The following is a 20,393-nucleotide window of genomic DNA, read 5'->3' as shown; positions in this document are numbered from 1 at the left end:
CATCACAACCATTCCCAAACATACCATTCAGTGGAATTAATCATATTCACAATGCTGCAGTACCCTTACAAGTTTCCATTACTAAAATTTTCCTATCTCCCCAAACAGAAACCCAATACCCATTACGCACTAACTTCCCATTCCCCTTGACCCCCACCCTGACAACCTGTACTTTCTGTCTCTGTGAACTTGTGAATACTCTATTTTCATTGTATTTAACATGGGACTTAAGAGTAACATCTTAAATCTGTAACAATCTTATGTGCTTTCACACTAACATAACTTCAGTAGTATGTACAAACTATGTTCCTATACTCCTCTGCCACCCCCCTTTAGGTGATTCTTGTCACAAATTACATGTTTATACTTTCTGAGTCCAAAACCACTGATTTATCATTACATTTTACACATTTGCCTTTTAGATCCTGCAGGAAATAAAAAGTGGAGTTACAAACCAAAAATACAATAGAACTAACATTTATATGTTTATCCTTGTCATTATTCTCACTAGAGATCTTCATTACATTTTATACATTTGCCTTTTAGATCCTGCAGGAAATAAAAAGTGGAGTTACAAACCAAAAATACAATAGAACTAACATTTATATGTTTATCCTTGTCATTATTCTCACTAGAGATCTTTATTTCTTCATGTGGGTTTTATCTATTGTCTATTGTCCTTTCCTTTCAACCTGCAGAACTCTCTTTAACATCTCTTGCAGGGCTGGTTTAGTGGTGATGAACACCCTCAGCTTTTGTTTTTCTGGAAGTGTCTTATGCTCCCCCTGAGTTTTGGAAGACAGTTTTTGCCAGATATAGAATTCCCGGTTGGCAATTTTTGATATCAGGACTTTGAATATATCATCTCACTGCCATCTTACCTCCATTGTTTCTGATGAGACATCAGCACTTAATCTTACTGAAGCTTCCGGAATTCTCTTTTTTATCTTTGGCAATTAACAGTTTGATTATAATACATCATGGTATGTTTAAGTTTGGAGTTTGGTGTTTGTTGAGCATCTTGGATGTGTACATTCATGTTTTTTGTTAAATTTGGGAAATTTTCAGTCATTATATTCTCTCTGCCCCTTTCTCTATTTCTTCCCCTTTTAGAACTCCCACAATGCTTATGTTGGCACACTCAGTGGTATACCATATGTTCCTCAGGGTCAGTTCACTTTTCTTCATTCTCTCTTCTTGCTGCTCCTCAGACTGGATGTTTCAATTGTCTTATCTTTAACTTCATTGATTCTTTCTTCTCCACCTCCAATATTTTTTTGAACCCCTCTAGGGAATTTTAAATTTGTTACTGTGATTTTCAGCTGTTTTGTTCCTTTTCATAATTTCCATCTCTCTATTGATATTATCTTTGTGTTCATCTGCCATTTTACTGATTTTGTCAATGTTTTCCTGTAGCTCTTTGAACATAAAAAGCACCATTTTTTGAAAGTCTTTCTCTGGTGTGTCCCAAGTCTGGTCCTCCTCATTAATGGTTTCTAATGCTTTAATCTTCTTGTTTGCCTGGACCACTGCATTTCCTTTGTATTTTTTTGTAATCTTTCTTGGAAACCTAACCATTTTTTATTTTAATGTATTATCACTGGAACTTGGTCTCTGTGACTTCTGTTTCTTAAGCTAGTATCCAGATAGTGTTATGGCAGAGCTTTCCTTGAGTGACAGGAAATAACAGAAAAAGAAAGAAGGAAAATAGAAAACACCTTTCCCAGTCTTTGTAGATTGACCTGTGCAAGTGCTCTCCTTCAGAGCTGATCCAAACAATAAGTTTAGAGAATAGCTCCAGGCCAAAGTGTAAGGACCTTCCTGATCCTTTCTGTGCATGCAACTTATCTTTAGGCATGCATGCATGGTCCTAGGACCCCCCCCCCCCATGCCATTTAATGGAGACAAATGCCCTCTCTTCCTTAGGAAGCAGTTTCCTCCCAGTCCTGGGCACTACACTGTATGTAGCCAGCCAGTCACTTGCCCCAAGCAGCCATGGCCTGACTGCTTGTCTGTATTCCGAAGGAGAGCTCTGTGAGCTATCCTCTACATACAGGGCAAATTCGGGGATAGTGAGCCTGTGATTAGTATCCAGGTTCAGTCGCTCATGCTGCCACTAGTCAGATTTTGCCAGGCACACATGCTCCCAGTAGGTACACAAGGGTTACTCTGCTCCCTCTGGAACCAGGACCAGGGACCTGCCCTGGGAGTGCAGGTTGATTCTGCACCAAACCAGTGAGGGGTTGGGGGAAGAGCCACCTGGGTGCCAGGAGATCCTATAGCTTTAAGTAGCCTTTTTCTTGATTTTGCACTTGCCGTTAACTCTTTCTTGGAGTTTTGAGAAAGATGTTTCTGCCATTTCTTGCTGGTCATTCAGAGTTTCTGTGGGGGAATGGCACCCTGAAGCTTCTCAGTCTGCCATCTTGCTCCTAAAAGAAAATCAAGCCCATATTCTTGCTGGTAAAATAATCTGAATACCTGATTTTTCTGGCAATATATGTGCAAGTTTCCTGGTACATGGCCTGATTCTTACTCTAGGTAAGTATTTATTTTCTTTTTTTCTCTGCTCTCTAACTCTTACATCCCTATTTGAGTTATTCAGAATTAAGCACCAAAAGAGATGTCACTGACATGTTGCAAAGCCACTAATATTTGTCTGGTGGTCCACTTATTTCCCCAGAGGATCCCGGAATTTAATAGATATAAAGAGTACATGAAATCCTAAGCTTTGTATATCTGTCCATCAGACAGTTTCTCCCCCTGGGGAAGTGTGAACAATGGAGCTTTGATGGATTAAGGCAACTAGTGGGATTTTGTATTAGAAACAATTTTAGATTTGGATGGGAAATGTGTGCCTGCATGATTTGATATTACCTTCTTCATTTACTACCAATCAGCAAATAAACCAGTCTTCCTGAGAGATACCTCATTATTTTCTTTCTTTTTTTCCTTTGACCATATTTCTGTCTGTGCTTACTGGGGGCTTTCTATAATTGGGTTCAAGCATCTCAGTAGACATACTTGTCTCCATGCACATGCAAATCTAAGTAACCAGTGTGGCTCTTAGATGAATGTATGGCCAAGAAACTTACCGATACTCAAAAAAATGAGATTCATCATAATTATTTTTCTATACTTCAGCCATTGGAGAGAAAGAAAAAGCAAAACTACTCCCATGTTGATAAAGTTTAGCCATCTTCATTTGTGTCATATGTACCAGCAATGTTGTGTTTTTAAATATAAGACTCCTTTTTAAAGGAGGTTGTTGTAAAAAGGGCTGCTTTCTTGGGGAGATACTGATGCTACATGGTCCAGAATTCAGCTTTGCTTCCTAAGGGGTGATCCTTTTTTTTTTTTTTAATTCAGTTTTATTGAGAAATATTTACATACCACACAGTCATCCATGGTGTACAATCAACTGTTCACAGTACCGTCTTATAGTTGTGCATTCATCACTCCAATGTATTTTTGAACATTTTCCTTACACCAGAAAGAATGAGAATCAGAATAAAAAATAAAAAACAAAACAAACAAACAAACAAAAAAAACACCCAGATAATCCCCTCATCCCACCCTATTTTTCATTAAGGTTTTGTCCCCATTTTTCTACTCATCCATCTATACACTGGATAAAGGCAGTGCGATCCACAGGGTTTTCACAATCACACTGTCAGCCATTGTAAGCTACACTGTTATACAGTCGTCTTTAAGAATCAAGGCTACTGGGTTAGAGTTTGGTAGTTTCAGGTATTTACTTCTAGCTATTCCAATATATTAAAACCTAAAAAATGCTATCTATGTAGTGCATAAGAATGTCCACCAGAGTGACCTCTCGACTCCATTTGAAATCTCTCAGCTGCTGAAGCTCCATTTCGTTTCATTTCACATCCCCCGTTTGGTCAAGAATATGTTCTCAATTCCTGGATGCTGGATCCAGATTCATCCCTGGGAGTCATATCCTGCATTGCCAGGGAGATTTACATCTCTGGGAGTCAGGTCCCACGTAGCGGGGAGGGCAGTGAGTTCGCCTGCCGAGGTGGCTTAGTTAGAGAGAGAGAGGGCCACATCTGAGCAACAAAGAGGCACTCAGGGGGAGACTCTTAGGCACATTTATAAGCAGGATTAGCCTCTCCTGAGGGGTGATTCTTGATTGAGAGACTAAGCAAAGGACATCAGATTGAATCCAGACTCCTTCCTAAATTAGAAAAAGTATATCATTTATTCAAAAGAAGATGGAAGAATTGATGCCATAAGATGTCAATGTGCAGTGAACTGAAAGAAGAATCTTTTTTAAATTCTCTGCTCCAGGAATTCCATAAAAATAAAGAGCCAAACAAATAGATGAGCAAATATTAACAAACATTTTGTGAATACCCATTGCATCCACTATAGGAGATAAAAAGTGGCATGCAATTAACCTTTCTGGGTCTCAGCTTTAAATATAAAATGGGAAAAAAGGTCAAGATTCACTTCAAAAAGTTATGCTGAGAATGTAATGAATCAGTAGTTGTGTTAGTGCCTGGAACATTAATGCTTCATAAATGTAGGTTCCTTTCATCGTATTACACTTGCCTTTGACAAAGAACCAACAAGTTTCATTATCTAGTTGATTAGCCCATAACCCTGCCCACCCCTGAATTTGATTAAGGTAGGGATAGAAGGATGGGGGATGAAGGGATGGCTGAAGTGGTGCTATGATAACAGAAAGGCAAAAAATGCTGAAATCCTTTATGATATATGGACTTATGTTCAAGATGTCATAGCAGCTCTTGGATATTTAACATGAAGGGAAATACACCATTATGGTCTGTGTAGACACTGTGGTTAATGTAATTAATTACATTAACATATGTGTGAAATGAGTGACCAGCAAATCCACATTAATTAATTGATTGATTAATTAATCAATTACTACTACAATGTGTTAAGGACTGTGATAAGCACCTTATGTGTGTTATCTTATTTAATTCTCACATGCACATTGCAAAGTATGTGCTATTACCACTTTACAGATGAGGTAATGAGGCTTATAGTTTTAAGTAACTTGTTCAAGGCTACAAAGGGAGTAACTAGGAAAATTTTAAACTATCTGGAAAATCCACTTATTAGAAACTCCTATTTTCTTGATGACTCTAGAAAAAAAATTAGTTGTGAAACATTAAACCAAGTGTTTAAACCAATTCCATATTAAAAAAAAAAACTTCAGAGAAGAGAGAGATCAGTTTGCTTTCTCAGATTAGAGTTCATCAAGAAAATAAGGCTTGAGTTAGGAATCTCAATAGGTGATAAAGTAGTGCAAGGGTGTGTCAGATGGGCAAACCTCTGTGCACCACGGTAGGAACATAAGATTTATGTAGGTGGGGGTTTTGCCCAGTACAAGTTTGATGCCTGACAAACCATGTTTTCAAAAAATGATTTGTGAATGAATGAATGAGTTTCCTACATATTTACTTTTTTTTTTTAAAAACCAGGATGCATGCTGAGTGTTTGGTACTTCAGTAGAGCTCTGCTTCTAGTAAGCTATCTTCTTGATCGTATATATTTCCAAATGTCCTGATAAAGTTAATTTCCTTGCTGCCTCTCTTCTTGATATATCTATATTCTATCCATGAGCAACTCCCATATCAGTTTTGTACCAGAAGCTGTTTCTTCTTTAATATAACTACCGCTGTTGTGTAGTGGAGAGAAAATCCTCCCTATTTCTGGGGTCTTCCTTCTCCTGCGGCTTCTGCCAAGCAAGTCCTTCTGTGAGTCAGTGTACTGGGGAGCTTGTCCCTAAGCTTCGGGGGTGAGAGTGGGGGTAGTGCCAAGGATAAGAAGAGGTAAGGAATATGGTATTTAATATCACAATCAGAGATTGGGAGGCCTGGTTGGAGGTACCAGATTGTCCAATCACTTAGATCAAATTTTTCTCTTAGTTTTAAATTCTACTGAGAATGATATTTATTTACATGAAAAATATTTACAATGTAGAAAGAGTAAAAACTGATAGGAAGCAGTATGCACAATATGGTGCTACTTTTTGGAGAAAAGAAAAATATATGCATAGAAATAGGTTTGGGAAGAGAGTATCAAAATATTGAAAATAGTTAACTCTAAGAGATGGGACTGTGGGCAATTTTTAATCTTTGCTTATCTGAATTTTCAAATTTTTCTACAATTAATGTGTTAGTTACAATAATAGTAGTAATATCAGCCAACTTTTATTGAGTACTCACTATATAGCAAAGTGGCTAAGTACATAGACTCTTCTCTGGAACGAGACCACATGGGTTTGGATCCTGGGTTCCCCTCTGATTAGTTACGTTAAGAAGTAAGCTAGGTATCTCACATATATAATCTCAGACTCAAACTTTTTAATGAAATAAATTTTATTACAGTTAAATCTCACAATTGGATTTCTAACAAAAAGCATACAATTTATATGTTTTTTTATGAGTGTGTGTGTGTGTCTTGAGATGGGAGGACAGAGATACTCGTTTTCCCTGGGATTGAGTTTGGAAATTGACATGTATGAGAATGTTCAATTTGTGCTTACCCAGTTGACCTTCACACTCAGCAAATTCATCAAAATTGTCTACTCCTCCCTTTTGCTACAGTCATCCATGTTCTGCAGTGCTCCAAGAAGGGTTGAATAGCCACAGGTCTGCTTCAGGGTGGGGAGACTGGCTGTCTTTCTGGACTTGGCTACTGGTGATCCACACTGGTCATTTAATGTGGTTGCTGACTCATGGCTCAACACTAGAGATGATGGCCCACCAGAGGGAGGGGGCTGGTTAGAGCCAAGAAAATGGATCAAAAACTCAGAAGTCAGGGGAGGGAGTTCATCCATGTGACTAGTATGGGAATTCAGTGGTCTTGATAGAGGAGAATATCTAAGTGAGGCCAAACTGTGAGCTGAAGTAAGGGAGCAAACATTATAAGTCTGATCACTCTGTGGGGAGGCACTCTTTTGTGTCATGGCCAACAAAAATAAGGTGAGGTGAGGGTTGAAATTGGTTGTGGGTAATGCAATTGGGTCAAGTACAAAAGGCACTGTTCCTGCAGTAGAAGATTGGGGAACAGGGAGAGATGGAGCTAGAAAGGTCGAATAGCTCTCCATCAAGGGGTATAACAGCTGTCCTTGTGTGACAGCCTGTGACAGTTGTGACAGCATTTAACTAAAGAGCTACCATTTTGGTTTTCTTTTATTGTCTCCCAGTCCTTATGTTGGGCATTATGTTGGGCAATGCTGAATTATCCAATAGCAAACTAAAGATGTGCTTAGAGAAATAGCCAAGAATGGGCACCATAAATTGAGAAACACATCCAAAATTGGTAAAGACATCCAAAATTTTGCAATCAGAGAGATCTAGAAAGAGGCTATTGAAATTGCAACATATACAAGTTATGACATTTAAAGAATATATTTTAAAAATTAAATTGATGGAGCCAGTAATCTTTTCAGGGTTTGGAGCTATTAAGTATCTTATTCAAGCCCTGTCACTATAGTAGCCTTCTTTGTACTCATCCTCATTATCATCATCATCATCATAATCACACTAACAACAACAGGGAGAACCCTAAAATAGTGCTTCACATGCATTACTTCATGTAATACTCACAAAAATTCTAAGAGATAAGTTCATCCTCCTCATGTCACAGATGAGGTGACTGAGGCTGAAAGAGGTTAAGTGACTTTCCTGAGGTCCCACCATTAACAGATGGTGGAGCTAGGATGGAATCTCATTTTTTCCTCCTCTGGAGTTTGGACTTTTGACTCCATGAGTCAAAGGTCATATTGTTAACAACATGGGTAGCTAGAAATAACTATACAAACTCCAGGTCTAAAGGTTTTGAAACTATTGGAAAACTTTTCATACTAAGTCCTCAGCATGCTTATATTGCTTTAAAAGTGGGTGTTTCAGCCTGGATTTTTGGGACAGAATTCTTCAGAGAACTGTCAGAAGTCCCAACCACCTATGATTAACAAATGTTTCAGTAATTCCCACTTGGAGCATGTCCTTATTTTCAAATTCAGGGAGTTCTGTTTATTTGTTTGTTTGTTTGTTTTAAGTTTATCCTAGCAGCACAATATTGCTACCAGTGCAATGGCCAGCAATGGTATAAGCCTCTTTGAAATATTTTAGAAGGCATGCTCAAGTTTCTGCTGATCTTTCTCACCCTTTTCTTTCTTTCTCTTTCCTTATTTCCTTCTTACTCCTTTCTTTCTCACTTCTTTCTTGCTTGCTCACTTTCTTTTCTCTTGCTTTATTTTTTTTTGCTTTCTTGCTAATTTTACTTTTTGTAGTTAAGGACTTTATTTAAAATATAAGGGTTTGACTTGTTTCTGGTTGATGTCACTTTTAAATAATAATAATAATAATAATAATAATAATAATAATAAGGAAACATACATTTTGGGGCTATAGATTTAGTAATTTGCATTTTGGACTGAACTTTTTTTTTATCCTGTGGAGCTGTATACATTTGTGATTGTAAATTATTTTAACACATTCTGATTTTGTTTGCCAAGTTGATCAGGAATGGAATAGAATTTACTTTCATACACTCATTTCTCAGCTGAAGTGCCACTTTCTGAGGGAAGCCATCCCTAAAACCTCTCTTGCATAAGCTTCTAGCCTCTGAACTTCTCCTTTATTGCTGTTTTCAAAGTTTTAATTAAATGATTATCTCTATAATTATTTATTCAAAGTCTCTCTCTTAGTCCGAAATCACCATCAGGGCAGGGATGATGTCTAGCTTACATTGCTGTAAACTGCTATAATCAGCCACTGTGCTGGACTCGTAATAGGTATGAAATTAATATTTATTGAATAAAGGAATAAAATTCTCTACCCTTAATTATTTCTATATTTTGTTTTTAACCTTTTGGACAAATAGATCTCAACTCTTTTAATAGTTTGCTACCTTTGTGAATTGAAAACGTCAACAGGTGACATTACATTTGAAAACTAATAGAGACCCTGAGAAAAATATGTCATGAGTTGACCCTCCCTGGTAAATAAAAATGTCTATACCCACTCTGGATAAGAATAGAAATTAAGTATTTTGGAGAGAATTAGAAATATGCATAGTTAGTGTCCCCAGTGCAGGTCAGACCCCAGAAGTTCTAAAGTTTATCTTTGGAAACATATTAGCATTGTTTGCATAAAAACCAAATATTTCAAGGATTTGGAAAACAACTTTTGCTTTATTCTGACTTTATGTGTGATTTCAGAAGACTGACGCATAAGATTGGCATACTCAAGGCAGGAGACTTGTGAGAATAATTTTCATTTAAACTATTGATTTCGGAGGGCATGTGGAAGCTGTCCCATCTGTAGGCAGATCCTATAGTGTGATAGGCGACACCTCTGACCATCACCCCTTTCTCCTTCCCCCACCCCCTCCACCATGCCCCCACAACACACACAACTCAGCTCAGTTTCTCTGAACCTGCCATTCTTCTTAAAAGTGTTATCATATTTGTGACAATAATATTCTCAGGAATTTGTAAGCCTTAAATGATTTGTGTAAGACCTCATATCCTCAGAATAAGGTAATTCCCAGTATGTGTGATATTATGAGGATTAAAGCATATCTAAACACTTAAGTTTCATAGAACTGACTTTCAGAGACTTGAAATGTAAAGCTAAGCATTATGGATTTTAATGCTATTTTAATGTTGATATTGTTATTGTGGTCACTTCTTGTTTAGAGATGAATCTATGTTACTGTGGATGCTGCTTTTGTGTGGGTTTCTTCATTCTCACTGGAGGAGCCTGGCTTTAAGAAAAAAGTATAAATAACCTTTTCCTTTCCTTTAAAATGTACCCGCTAATTGCCAAAGCTGTTGGGAACTAGAAGTGATTGCATTAGATTACCATTGAAAATCTGCTGGCTCTTTTCTGTCTCCCTTTAAATTTAGCATATATTGGATATATACTATATTGGGTATAGCCATATATATATAGCATATATTGAATATATGGTTATCTGGGATATAGCAGAGATCAGCAATGCCACAAGGAAGAAACTGTGGACTGAATGCCAAATCAGTCATGGAACAATGCCAACCATTGACACTGTCCTAGATCATAAGAGAACATAGAGTTTAATTAAAGCCAAAATCAATTGCGTTTTCACTAGTTGGAGAACCATTTTGGAATGCAGATGTTTAACAGCACAATTTCATTTTCAGGAACACTTTGTGCAATTTTCAAAAGGCCTTCCCTTGGATTAATGCAGCAGGGGTGTATCATACTCTCACTCATCCTTTTTAGAATTATTTGTAAAGCAACAGAGGCTTTGCATGTGAACCACCAAAAGGCAATAGATAGGAACTATGGGGTGTCTTAAAAGCAGGCAGGAATGCAAGTGATACATGTAAATAATCTTCAGGTGTGCAAACCCCACCCCCACCCCCATCCACTCACCGGGGCCCTGCTGAGTCTCATTAAGAGCTTGCACTGCTGCAGCTCTGTAATCAGAACTTACAGTTGGGTGCTCTCTCCTGGAAGGTTTGATTCACTGCTCTTAATTCATTTTTTTTTTTCCTCCCCAGGATGATTTAATTCTATTTAGAATGGTCTAGAAGCTTTTGCAGAGCTGAAATGGGTCCTGCCTGCCATGGCACAGTAGCCACATCAGTGGGGAAGGATATGAGTATCTGTATCAAGATCCCCCTTAGTGGACTAGTAATTTGCTCCAGGTGGAATGAGGTGCTCTTTCTGATGTGCTGCTTGCCTAATTACAACAGGCCACTAGCAGCTGAGATGTGAGCAGGCACTAAGTTCTCCTGTTGCCCTCCAGACTGCCTACACGTTACTTGCTTACAGGAGGGCAAGCAGTATTGCTGTTTTCAATGGGAAGTTGTAAATAATAAAGTAGGAAAAAATCAGGTAATTGATTTTCTACTTTTCTTTATCAAGGGATGATTATTTAGATAATTACATATAAAGTATATATGTAATATTCTATATTCTAAGGCATATATTCTAAAGGGGATATAAATGAACTTTCTGTGGAGAATATTTTATTGTTCATTGCATGCTAATGAATATGCACTGAGTAAATCCTTCCAAATGTATTTTCAGCGCCAGTGCCTCCCTTGGCTCCAAGCGGTGTGTCTTGGGCCCACCGTCAATTCTGTAAAAACCCTATGTCACATGTAATTTGCATATCATCTCTCCTTTGTCGTCTTATGAGTGAGATTTAGAATAAAGAAGGTTTCTTTTGACAGTTCTCACAGGGGGGCAGTTTGGCACTTGTGTATATGATATAATATTTCATTTAGCCCAGCAGGCCTCAATGAATGCTATCAGGTGATGAAGAACTCCACCCCAGTGTAGCTGATAACTCATTTTTGACTTATCAAAAATACCAACATTGGTTTTATACAATTAGTTTGAGTTTTTTTCCCCCAAAACCCCCACAGCTGGACTCAAGAGTTTAACATTTAAGGTGCTTATACCAGCCAAAGGAAAGAGGAGATTTGTTACCAGTTTTCTTTTATTTCCCTGTCTCTCTTTCTCTCTCTCTCTCTCTCTCTCACACACACACACACACACACACATATTTATTTATTTATTTTTAATGGAAGCAACTTGATTCAGGCAGCAGACTTTGGAATTTGGAAACAGACTGACCTGGATTTGAATTGTGGTTTCACCATTTAGTAGCTACATGACCTTTAGCAATTACTTAACTACTCTGAACCTTAATTTACTCATTTTTAAATGGGGATGATAACATTTGCCTTACAGGACTGTTGTAAAACTTTGCTCTAATTTTGTACATTTCTTGGCACATTCATAGTAGATGATAAATAAATAATAGCTACAGCTACTCTGATTAAATCTGTTTTACCTTTATCTTTTGGCTCCAAGAAACACTGCAGATGTTCCTGGACCTGTATGAGAAAATACAATTAAAAGCAAAGACAAAACAAAACAAAAACAAAAGCAAAAAACACGCTTTATTTTCATTTAAACCTTTCAAGTTTAAGATTCCGTTTCAGTCAAGACTTTCCAAAATCCCAATTAATCTTCTCTTTAGGATCTTTAAAGAGGAATGGAGAAAACAAATACTAATTTTCTGCTACAACCAAATGTAAAAACTTAAAATGTCCCTCACCTTTTAGTCGTTTATTTTGATCACACAGGGGGTGATAATATGCCACGTGTGTGTACCTAGAAAGGGAATGTGCTGTGTAGGAAAACAGGGTGGGATAGTTGAAAGATTCTGGACTGTACAGTGAGCTTTGAATTCTGGTCCCAACAATGTCACTTACCAGCTCCCTGACCTTGGACACAGTATTTTGCCAAAATTGACCTTTGATTTCCTCCTACCCTGCCAATCTTATGGGATTTCTGTAAGATTATTTTCAAACACCAAAGTCTTACACAAAAATGAGATGTTACTTTTCACACATAGGTGCCGATGTTGTATAGACCTTGGTTTGATTCCCAGCTCTACTACTTACTAATGCTGTGACCATTACTAAGCCTATTTCTATACCTTAAATTGGCATTTCAACATTTACAATATAGGGTTGGAAGGAGGAAGAAATAAAATATGTATACTTGGGATGCATTGCTATGTTGCCTGTGGTGATGATGTTATTGAGCACCTGACCCAGGGGCAGAATGCCCTGCTAAAATTAGAAGTTGGGAAGATGAGTTTAGAACCAATATGGAATTTCGGCATTTAATTCAAATCACCTGACCTTTACTGAGTGTCTATACATAGGCACTGCCGATCTTTAAAGTATTAGTCTGTAGAACTTACAATTGATGTTGGGAGTGGGGTGATGATGATGATAGATAAACACTTATTGAGCATTATTATGTGCCAGGCATTGTACTGATTATTTTATACATATTAACTAATGTTATACTGACATCAATCCTATGAGGTAGGAACTATTATTTACCTTATTTTATAGATCAGAAAACTGAGACAGAGAAGTTAAGTAACTTGCCCAAGTCCAGGGCTAATAATGGTCAGGGCTGGAATCGGAACCCAGTCTGACTCCAGACTCATGTCTCATCTATTATAATAGGGGTGGAGGTGGGGAAAGATATGTGTTGTACAGAAATGTATCACATTGTACAAAAATATAGAAAAAAAAGTTCCAGACAAGGGGGAAATTCCATCAGACTTCAACTATTTATTGAGCAACTCTGATTTCAGAGGTGATACTTTTAGCCATCATATCATACTTCCTCTGTATTTGGCAAATTCTTATTGAAAAAATGTAAAATTGAAAAAATAAGCCAAAAATTTCACCATGCCATTCTCCTTAACCACCTTGTTTTGTATTAAAATAATATTAAACCTATGTGCTTATAGTAATATATTAAATCCATATTTCTATAGTTAACTGGGAGGCATTGTAATTAAATTTAATGATGCTGATAGGCTGTCACTCATCAGCTATGCTTGTCTTTCTGCATCTGCAGAGTGTGACCTCATAGACCCTCTTGTCCACCCCTTTCATTTTATAAATGGGATTATTAAACCTAACAAGGTATAGCAAATCATCCAAGATGGGACAGTAATTAGCAGCAGAGCTGGGACTATAGTCTGTTTCCTAAACCCAAGTCCCATGTTTTTCAAATTCAATTCAAAGAATTAACTGAGCAATAATAATTGTTTTGTGAGGCAACACCCTAAGCTTTGGAATGGGAAGGAAGGTGTGAATTTACAAGTGAAAGATGGCCCTTGCTCTTAAAAAGCTTACAATATAGTAGTAAGAAAAAATGCCCTTTATATAATTATACAATGCACCATAATAGGACACATGCAGTAACAGGAGAAATTCTAGGTGTTGTCCTGTTGTCCCTTTACTTCTTGATTTCATCACTTAGCAAACTTTTTTATTCAAAGTCTTTCTGCCACTAGATGCAACCCTGTCTATGTTTCAGTGCTTTCTCCCTCGCATAGTGTCTGGTACAGAATGGGCATTCAAAAAATATTTATTAAATGAAGTGAATAAATACAAAAGCAAAACAATATGGAAACACAAAGGAGGGGGTGATTAAACAAATGTGAGTTTGGAATGTACAGGCCAAAGCAAAGCCATTTAGGCAAAACTTCACAAAAATGTCAAGTCTCCGAGGAGAGGACACCATTCAGTTGGGAAGACGGCTTGTCATTTCTAGCAATCTATACTCCTGCCTTTAGCTCAATCTACAAGTGAATTGCCCTGACAAATTGGAATATGGATTATGTTTTAACCCAGAAGGTTGTAAAACCCTTTGACAAATTTAGAAAGAATCAATTACAAATTATTCATCAGAAAAATAAGAGGACTAAAACTTAGAGGAAGGATCAAAGACAGACTGATTTCATTTCATGGCTCCCTCTCAAATTCTGGGTTTGACCACTCTAAAAACCCATTCATTCCTTCAGCAGGACCTCAGCAGTGTGTGCCAGACTCTCCCAAAGTCAGGGAAAGTCTATTTTTAATTGCTCCATTTTGATTCTGCATACAACCATCATTTAACCAGTGCATTTTAATTTGAGACATTTCTTTACTCAGTTTGTGACTGTTCTCTCCCTTCTTCTCCCCCTCCCTCCCATCCCCCTTCCTTCCTTCCTTTCGTCTCCCTCTCCCTCCCTCCTTCTCTTCTTTCCTTCCTTCCTTCTTCCTTTTGTTCCCTTTCCCTTTCCCTTTCCCATTCTCTTTCCCTTCCCTTCTTCCTTTCCTTTCCTCTCCCATTCTCTTCCCTTCCTGCCTCCCTGCCTTCCTTCTCCCCACCTCCATTCTTCCCTCTTTTCACTTATGACTCACTACCATAATGTTATTTTTGCACATCTCATTATTCATGCATTTCCTCCCTCATGCAATGAAGCACATGCCCATACCCTACCCAAAGCCCCCAAACTCTCCCCTCCTGTCTTGCCTGCTCCTGGCAACCAGAAAAGAATCAATAGAACTTCTAGCATGAGAAGAGTGGGGGGAATGGCAAACGGGCACTTGGATCCATTACACTCAGATATTTCAGGTGTTTGCTTTCCAAGAGGTTAATCAAGAGTCTCCTACCTCCTCCACTGTTTAAATCAGTTATTTAAATATTTAAATAAATTTTGAAGTTGATTAAGGCTTGGACAAGAGCATATTGCTGCCTCATATGCACAAGGCTTAGTGTTCAATGCTACAGTTCCTGTGTTAAGAAAGGACAATGCTTGTTCAGGATAAATAATGCTGTTGATTTCTTTAAAACTTTCTAAGTTAATGGAGGGCAGTTGTGGAGGAAGGAGAAGTGTCACCATTCCTTCTGCTCTCTGATACACACCATTAATGTGCTGTGAAATCACTTTGCCTTTTGGATTGTATCATTTTAAGAGGAATATGACTTCGGTGGTTGGAGTCTGGAATTCTTCCCCTGTATTGCCACTGACTTGGGGGAATCACTCTCCTTTTTGCTCCATTTACTTATAAAGGGGAAACAATTAAAAACACTTGGAAAAAAGCACAGCTGTCAGGAAGTGCAGCTTTTATGAATGAATATATTGGTAATATAAACAGAAGCTATTTTAATTACTCAGTATTATAAGACCACTAGCAAATTGCTTCAAAAAGCGAGTTAACACACATGCCACTCAGTCACGGAAACTTCCACTAAAATGGTGACCTTGAGAACACTTTGTTATTTTGTTTTAAAAATCATGGTGCTTATTTATTCATTTTATGCTGAGAAATATAATATAGACCAGAATACCTATGTTGGTATGACCACTGAAAGACACTTACTTTTTCCTCCTTCTTGCTTGATTTCTTTCAATAAATATCAAGCACTTCTTTCTGGGTTCAGAAGGGTTTGTACAGACAAACTAGAAAGCTCTTTTGCTGCCCTAATGGCCATTACTTACATACTGTCTGAGAAGACTGGGACTAAACTAGTAATTGCATAATTCTTTTAAATACAACCACAATAAATGTTGTAATAGAGAAGCACAGTGCTAAATAAGTGTTTAACAGGAGGATGATATGATCTATTTTGGAACTGGGACCAGTGTTCAGGGAATGCTTTCTTGAAGTGATATTTGATTTGAGCTCTGAAGGCCAGGGTGAACTCCAGAATTTCTGAATAGAAGGGGTTTAGGAATGCCAATCGAGTTGGAAACAAAGTTCTGAGAGACTTGTGTTGAAGTCCAGTTGCATAGTAAACGAACTTTTCTTCTTAGTTTGAAACATAGGTTTATTTGGGGTGGTTTTTAGGGTTTTGCCCCTTAGTGCAGCAACTAATGAATGGTGAATAGGAATGAATTATGTGAAGGTATGAAGGGTGGAGAAAGATGTCAGTGGCCCCGAGGTGGTACTGAGGGTAGATATTCAAAATCTGTGTGGTTGGAGGGTGGAGTAAGGGAGTGAGGCATGGGCAATGCTCGTGAAAGCTGAGGCCAGATCACACAGGGCATGATTGAAGATCATGCAAGCTACTTTAAATATTGTGCTCATTATCCCTAGAGAATGAGATATTATTGAAAGATATCAAATAAGGTAAGAGCTGATCAGATTAACATTTTAGAAACTTTGACTGTTGTGTGAGGATAAATTAGATCAAGGGTGGATGCCAGAGGGAGCCATTTCACCAGCTACACAGAGAAATGATGCTAGCTTTCATTAGGCTGTTTGTCATGGTGATTGAGAGAAATAGACAAAAGTAAAAGATATTTACACAGACAAGTATAACAATATTGTGGAACATGGCTGAATATACTAGGAGGATCTGGAATGGTTCACAGAAGTGACATTAGTTTGATCTTGAAAGATGACAACAAGTTTTGTGTAGTTGTGTAGTTTAACACTTACATTCAATTCCTAAATATGCAAATTATAAATGATTATTACCTTTTTACTAGTGTTCCTTTCAGAATCTCTAAGGAATGTCACATAACTTGTATTCTTATTTCTGTAATAGCTGTGTTATGAAGTGTATTAGAATATAATACATCTACATTTCTGGAAAATAATTTTATAATTTAGACGTTTCACAAATTCAGATTAACTCCCTTCTATCAACATCCACCTGAATCCAAGTTTATTAGTCAGAATATGAGACATTTAAAAAACTTTATTCTCTTTCCTATTATATCATCTGTCCAGGTTAAATCTCTTTGGTTCAAATGGAGTGGAGAGTTCATTCTGGAAGTTCTTCTTATCAATTATATAGATATTTCTTTTTGGTTTCTAGGTATTGGACTAGCTAGAAGGAAACACCTGAATCTGTTGAACTGTAATCCAGTAGACTTGATTCTTGATGATGATTGCATAACTATATATCTTTTATCTGTGACTGTGTGATTGTGAAAACCTTGTGACTGACACTCCATTTATCCAGCGTATGGGCAGATGAGTAATAAATAAAGACCATATATACATTTATAGGGGAGCATATGGAGTATGTAATTTGGGGGTGTTCTTTTTAATTTTTTTTCTTTATTTTGGACTAACAAAAATGTTCTAAAATTGATTGTGGTGATGCATGCACAACTATATGATGATAATGTAAGCCATTGATCATTGATTGCATTCTTTGGATAGATTATATGGTATATGAATATAGCTCAATAAAATTGCATTAAAAAAACTCTTTAGTAATTAAGCATATGTACTTCCACATTGTTAATTCCTGCTTGTTTTTGTTTCATAAGGCTTATGACAAAATTGGTTTAAGTATTTTGGAAATAATTTTAGAAACTAAAATAATTATTCTTTGTTTGCTCATATTTTGAAGGTAAATGTGCTTGTATCTGAAATTCCCTGGGCCAAAAGTTACTAGATGTAGAAGAATATTCATTTTTTAGCCTTTATAAAATCTCTATTTTTTTGTAGTCATAGTAATGGACTGTAGACACTTTTAAAATTAAAGGAAATTGTATCTAATATTTTATAGAATTTTATGATTATTTAACATATTACTTGTGACTTCAGAGGACATTCTGCTACATAGTCATCCTTTTGCCAGCACTTGGCTCTTCTTTCGTAATTAATATTTTCATTCCCCATATGCATAGAGTGCCTGAAGGAAATTTTATCTGGAAAAAAAAATCTGCATAGTGTTTTAGCATAATATAATTTATTTAGTGATTCATCTTTGCTATTTATTTTTTATTAAATAAATAGAATATTAGCTTTAAACCTAGCTTTGAAACTAGTGGTTATTCTGTGCAGTTAGTACCAGGTCAAAGAGAGTTCAGTAAGATATATCCCATGTAGGCATTGCCCTGTGCACCATCTGCCCCTGTTAAATCACAATGATAAGTAAGATGTGTACCTGTGCACTGCTAATTCTTGTCTGGCCAGAATTTCATGTCTTCTTGTGGCCATTACAATTTTCCAATTACAGTTCAAAACTGGATTACCTTTAATTAGTGGGTCTGTCTTATAGTACAGTGTGCTAGTTGTACATATTTATCTGTTTAAGTGGTCTGTCTTCAGACTTGGAAAGCCAAATGCCACATTTGAAAAAATCAAGTCTTTCTTGGGGCCAAGGGGAGGACAGGAGGATTACTTTACATGTACTAAAGGGAAAGAATAATTTCAATATGTTCTTGGAATAAGCTTAATTAAAGTTTACTACACTCTCTAAGATCTTTGAAGGGAAGTAACATTAGCTATGCAAAATATGATATTTATTTGATATTTATTTATCTATATGAAAAGGACATGCTGAAGTTACTAAAACAGAAATTCTATGGACTTTATAATGGGAAGAAATAGTTCATTCCAAATACTCATAATGAATTTAGGTGAAGATTTATAATTATCTCTGAGCAGTGCTTAGCCAGGAAATATTTTCTGTCTTGCTGCAAGTTGCACACCATTACAAAATGGTAATGGATTCACACTGACTGACTTCTATGCAGATTATATCTTATATTTGAGAGGTGAATGGGTGTGAATGGGACATGAGTTCCCTAGAGCTGCCAATAGGATCAATTATATCTGCTGAAAAACTAGAGAAACATCCATGGTTAGATAAGATTGGAGAAAGCCAAACTTCTCACTTCCTGATATTCTTATTTTGGGGTGAGGCACTGCCATATCACAGCAAGGCCTACTGTATAGCCATGCATCATGGTGACACTAGACAAGTCTGAGGTTCTCCAGGACTTTATTTGACCCAGAAGTTCTTTCAGGCATTATCTCATGATCCAGTATAAAAAGGACAAAAACAAGATGATTTTCTGCCCTTTTTCTCATTGAGTGCCATATGGTGATTTATTTGTCTCAATTTTAATGTCTTTAGATATTGATCTTGGTTCCTTGATCCTCTTTCAGGAAGAAAGACCATTAGTGCTCTTATTATTTCTGCCCACCATTTCAAGTGTTCATATTATTTTTGGCAAACTTCCTTAACAAGAACACCTCAAAACCAGAACCAGTTTTAATTGAATAATTTGTGTTTCCAGAGCATTGCTGAATTACATATTGTTATTAAAAAATTGTCAGTTAACTCCATTTCTCTACTCTTTCCTTTCATTTCTACATCTACCCAACCATCCATTCATCCATCCAAAAAATGTATCCATCACCTGCTATGTGCTGGGCAGTATGCTAGGTGCTTAGACAAAAGTGGTCAATAAGACAGATCAGAGCTTGTCCTTCAAATTTATTATTCAGCAAAGGTGTTTTGACTGTTACTAAGTGCCAGGCATGGTACTTGTATCAGTATCTTGTGCAGAATTCAGAAAAGGACTCACTTGTGGAGTTACTACAGAGAGAGAGGATCCATTTCCTTCTTTTCCCGAGTTTTAAACCTAGCAATGATTTATAGGGAGTCCTGGTATTGAAGAGGAGAATATGTTATGATCCTGGTCTCAGCTATAAGAACCTTGCCAATTCAGTTAGAAAGTTAGAAAGGAAGACTGCACTGCCGACTACCTGGGCTAATCACTGAGAAGTCATCAGTGGTATCTGATGGTCTATAGATAAAATAATCATTTCATGGAATTATATCATCTTTTGTTTGGTGCTGCAAAGATTCTAGCTTGCCTCCCAATCAAAACAAAATTATATCCTTAGGGATGTGTGATAGGATAGACATTTTGGCAATAGATATGGAAAGTTTCAAACAGAATGAAAACTCTAAGTGTAGTAGTAATTAGTCTTTCCCTTTACTGAAAATACCATATATGGCTTTAGCACTCATGCTAACATTTTAAAACAATCATGTCCTTTTTGGAAGGAAATTGCTTTAAATTGGATAGATTTCACTCATTTTTTAGTGAAAGAATTTGAAATTTTTCTGTCTTTGAAAACCAAAACTATTGGATGGCAGAATTAGATGTGTCTTTTACTTTAAAATGCAGACTTTTTCTGTGGAGAATGTATTTGTTGTGGTAAAGTATTTGAAAGAAAATCCTCAGAAAAATTTGAGGTAAGGAAAAATACTATT

The 20,393-nt window shown here is 36.9% G+C and overlaps 1 protein-coding gene across 7 annotated transcripts in view; it reads left to right on the top strand.

Annotated features, from left to right (window-relative positions):
• DLG2 (discs large MAGUK scaffold protein 2) overlaps window positions 1-20,393 on the top strand; it is a 2,332,374-nt gene that overhangs the window by 1,471,382 nt on the left and 840,599 nt on the right. The window lies entirely within an intron of this gene.

Source organism: Choloepus didactylus, chromosome 6 (assembly GCF_015220235.1).
Source record: "Choloepus didactylus isolate mChoDid1 chromosome 6, mChoDid1.pri, whole genome shotgun sequence".
Classification (NCBI taxonomy): Eukaryota; Metazoa; Chordata; class Mammalia; order Pilosa; family Megalonychidae; genus Choloepus; species Choloepus didactylus.
This window is presented reverse-complemented; position numbering and strand designations above follow the sequence as displayed.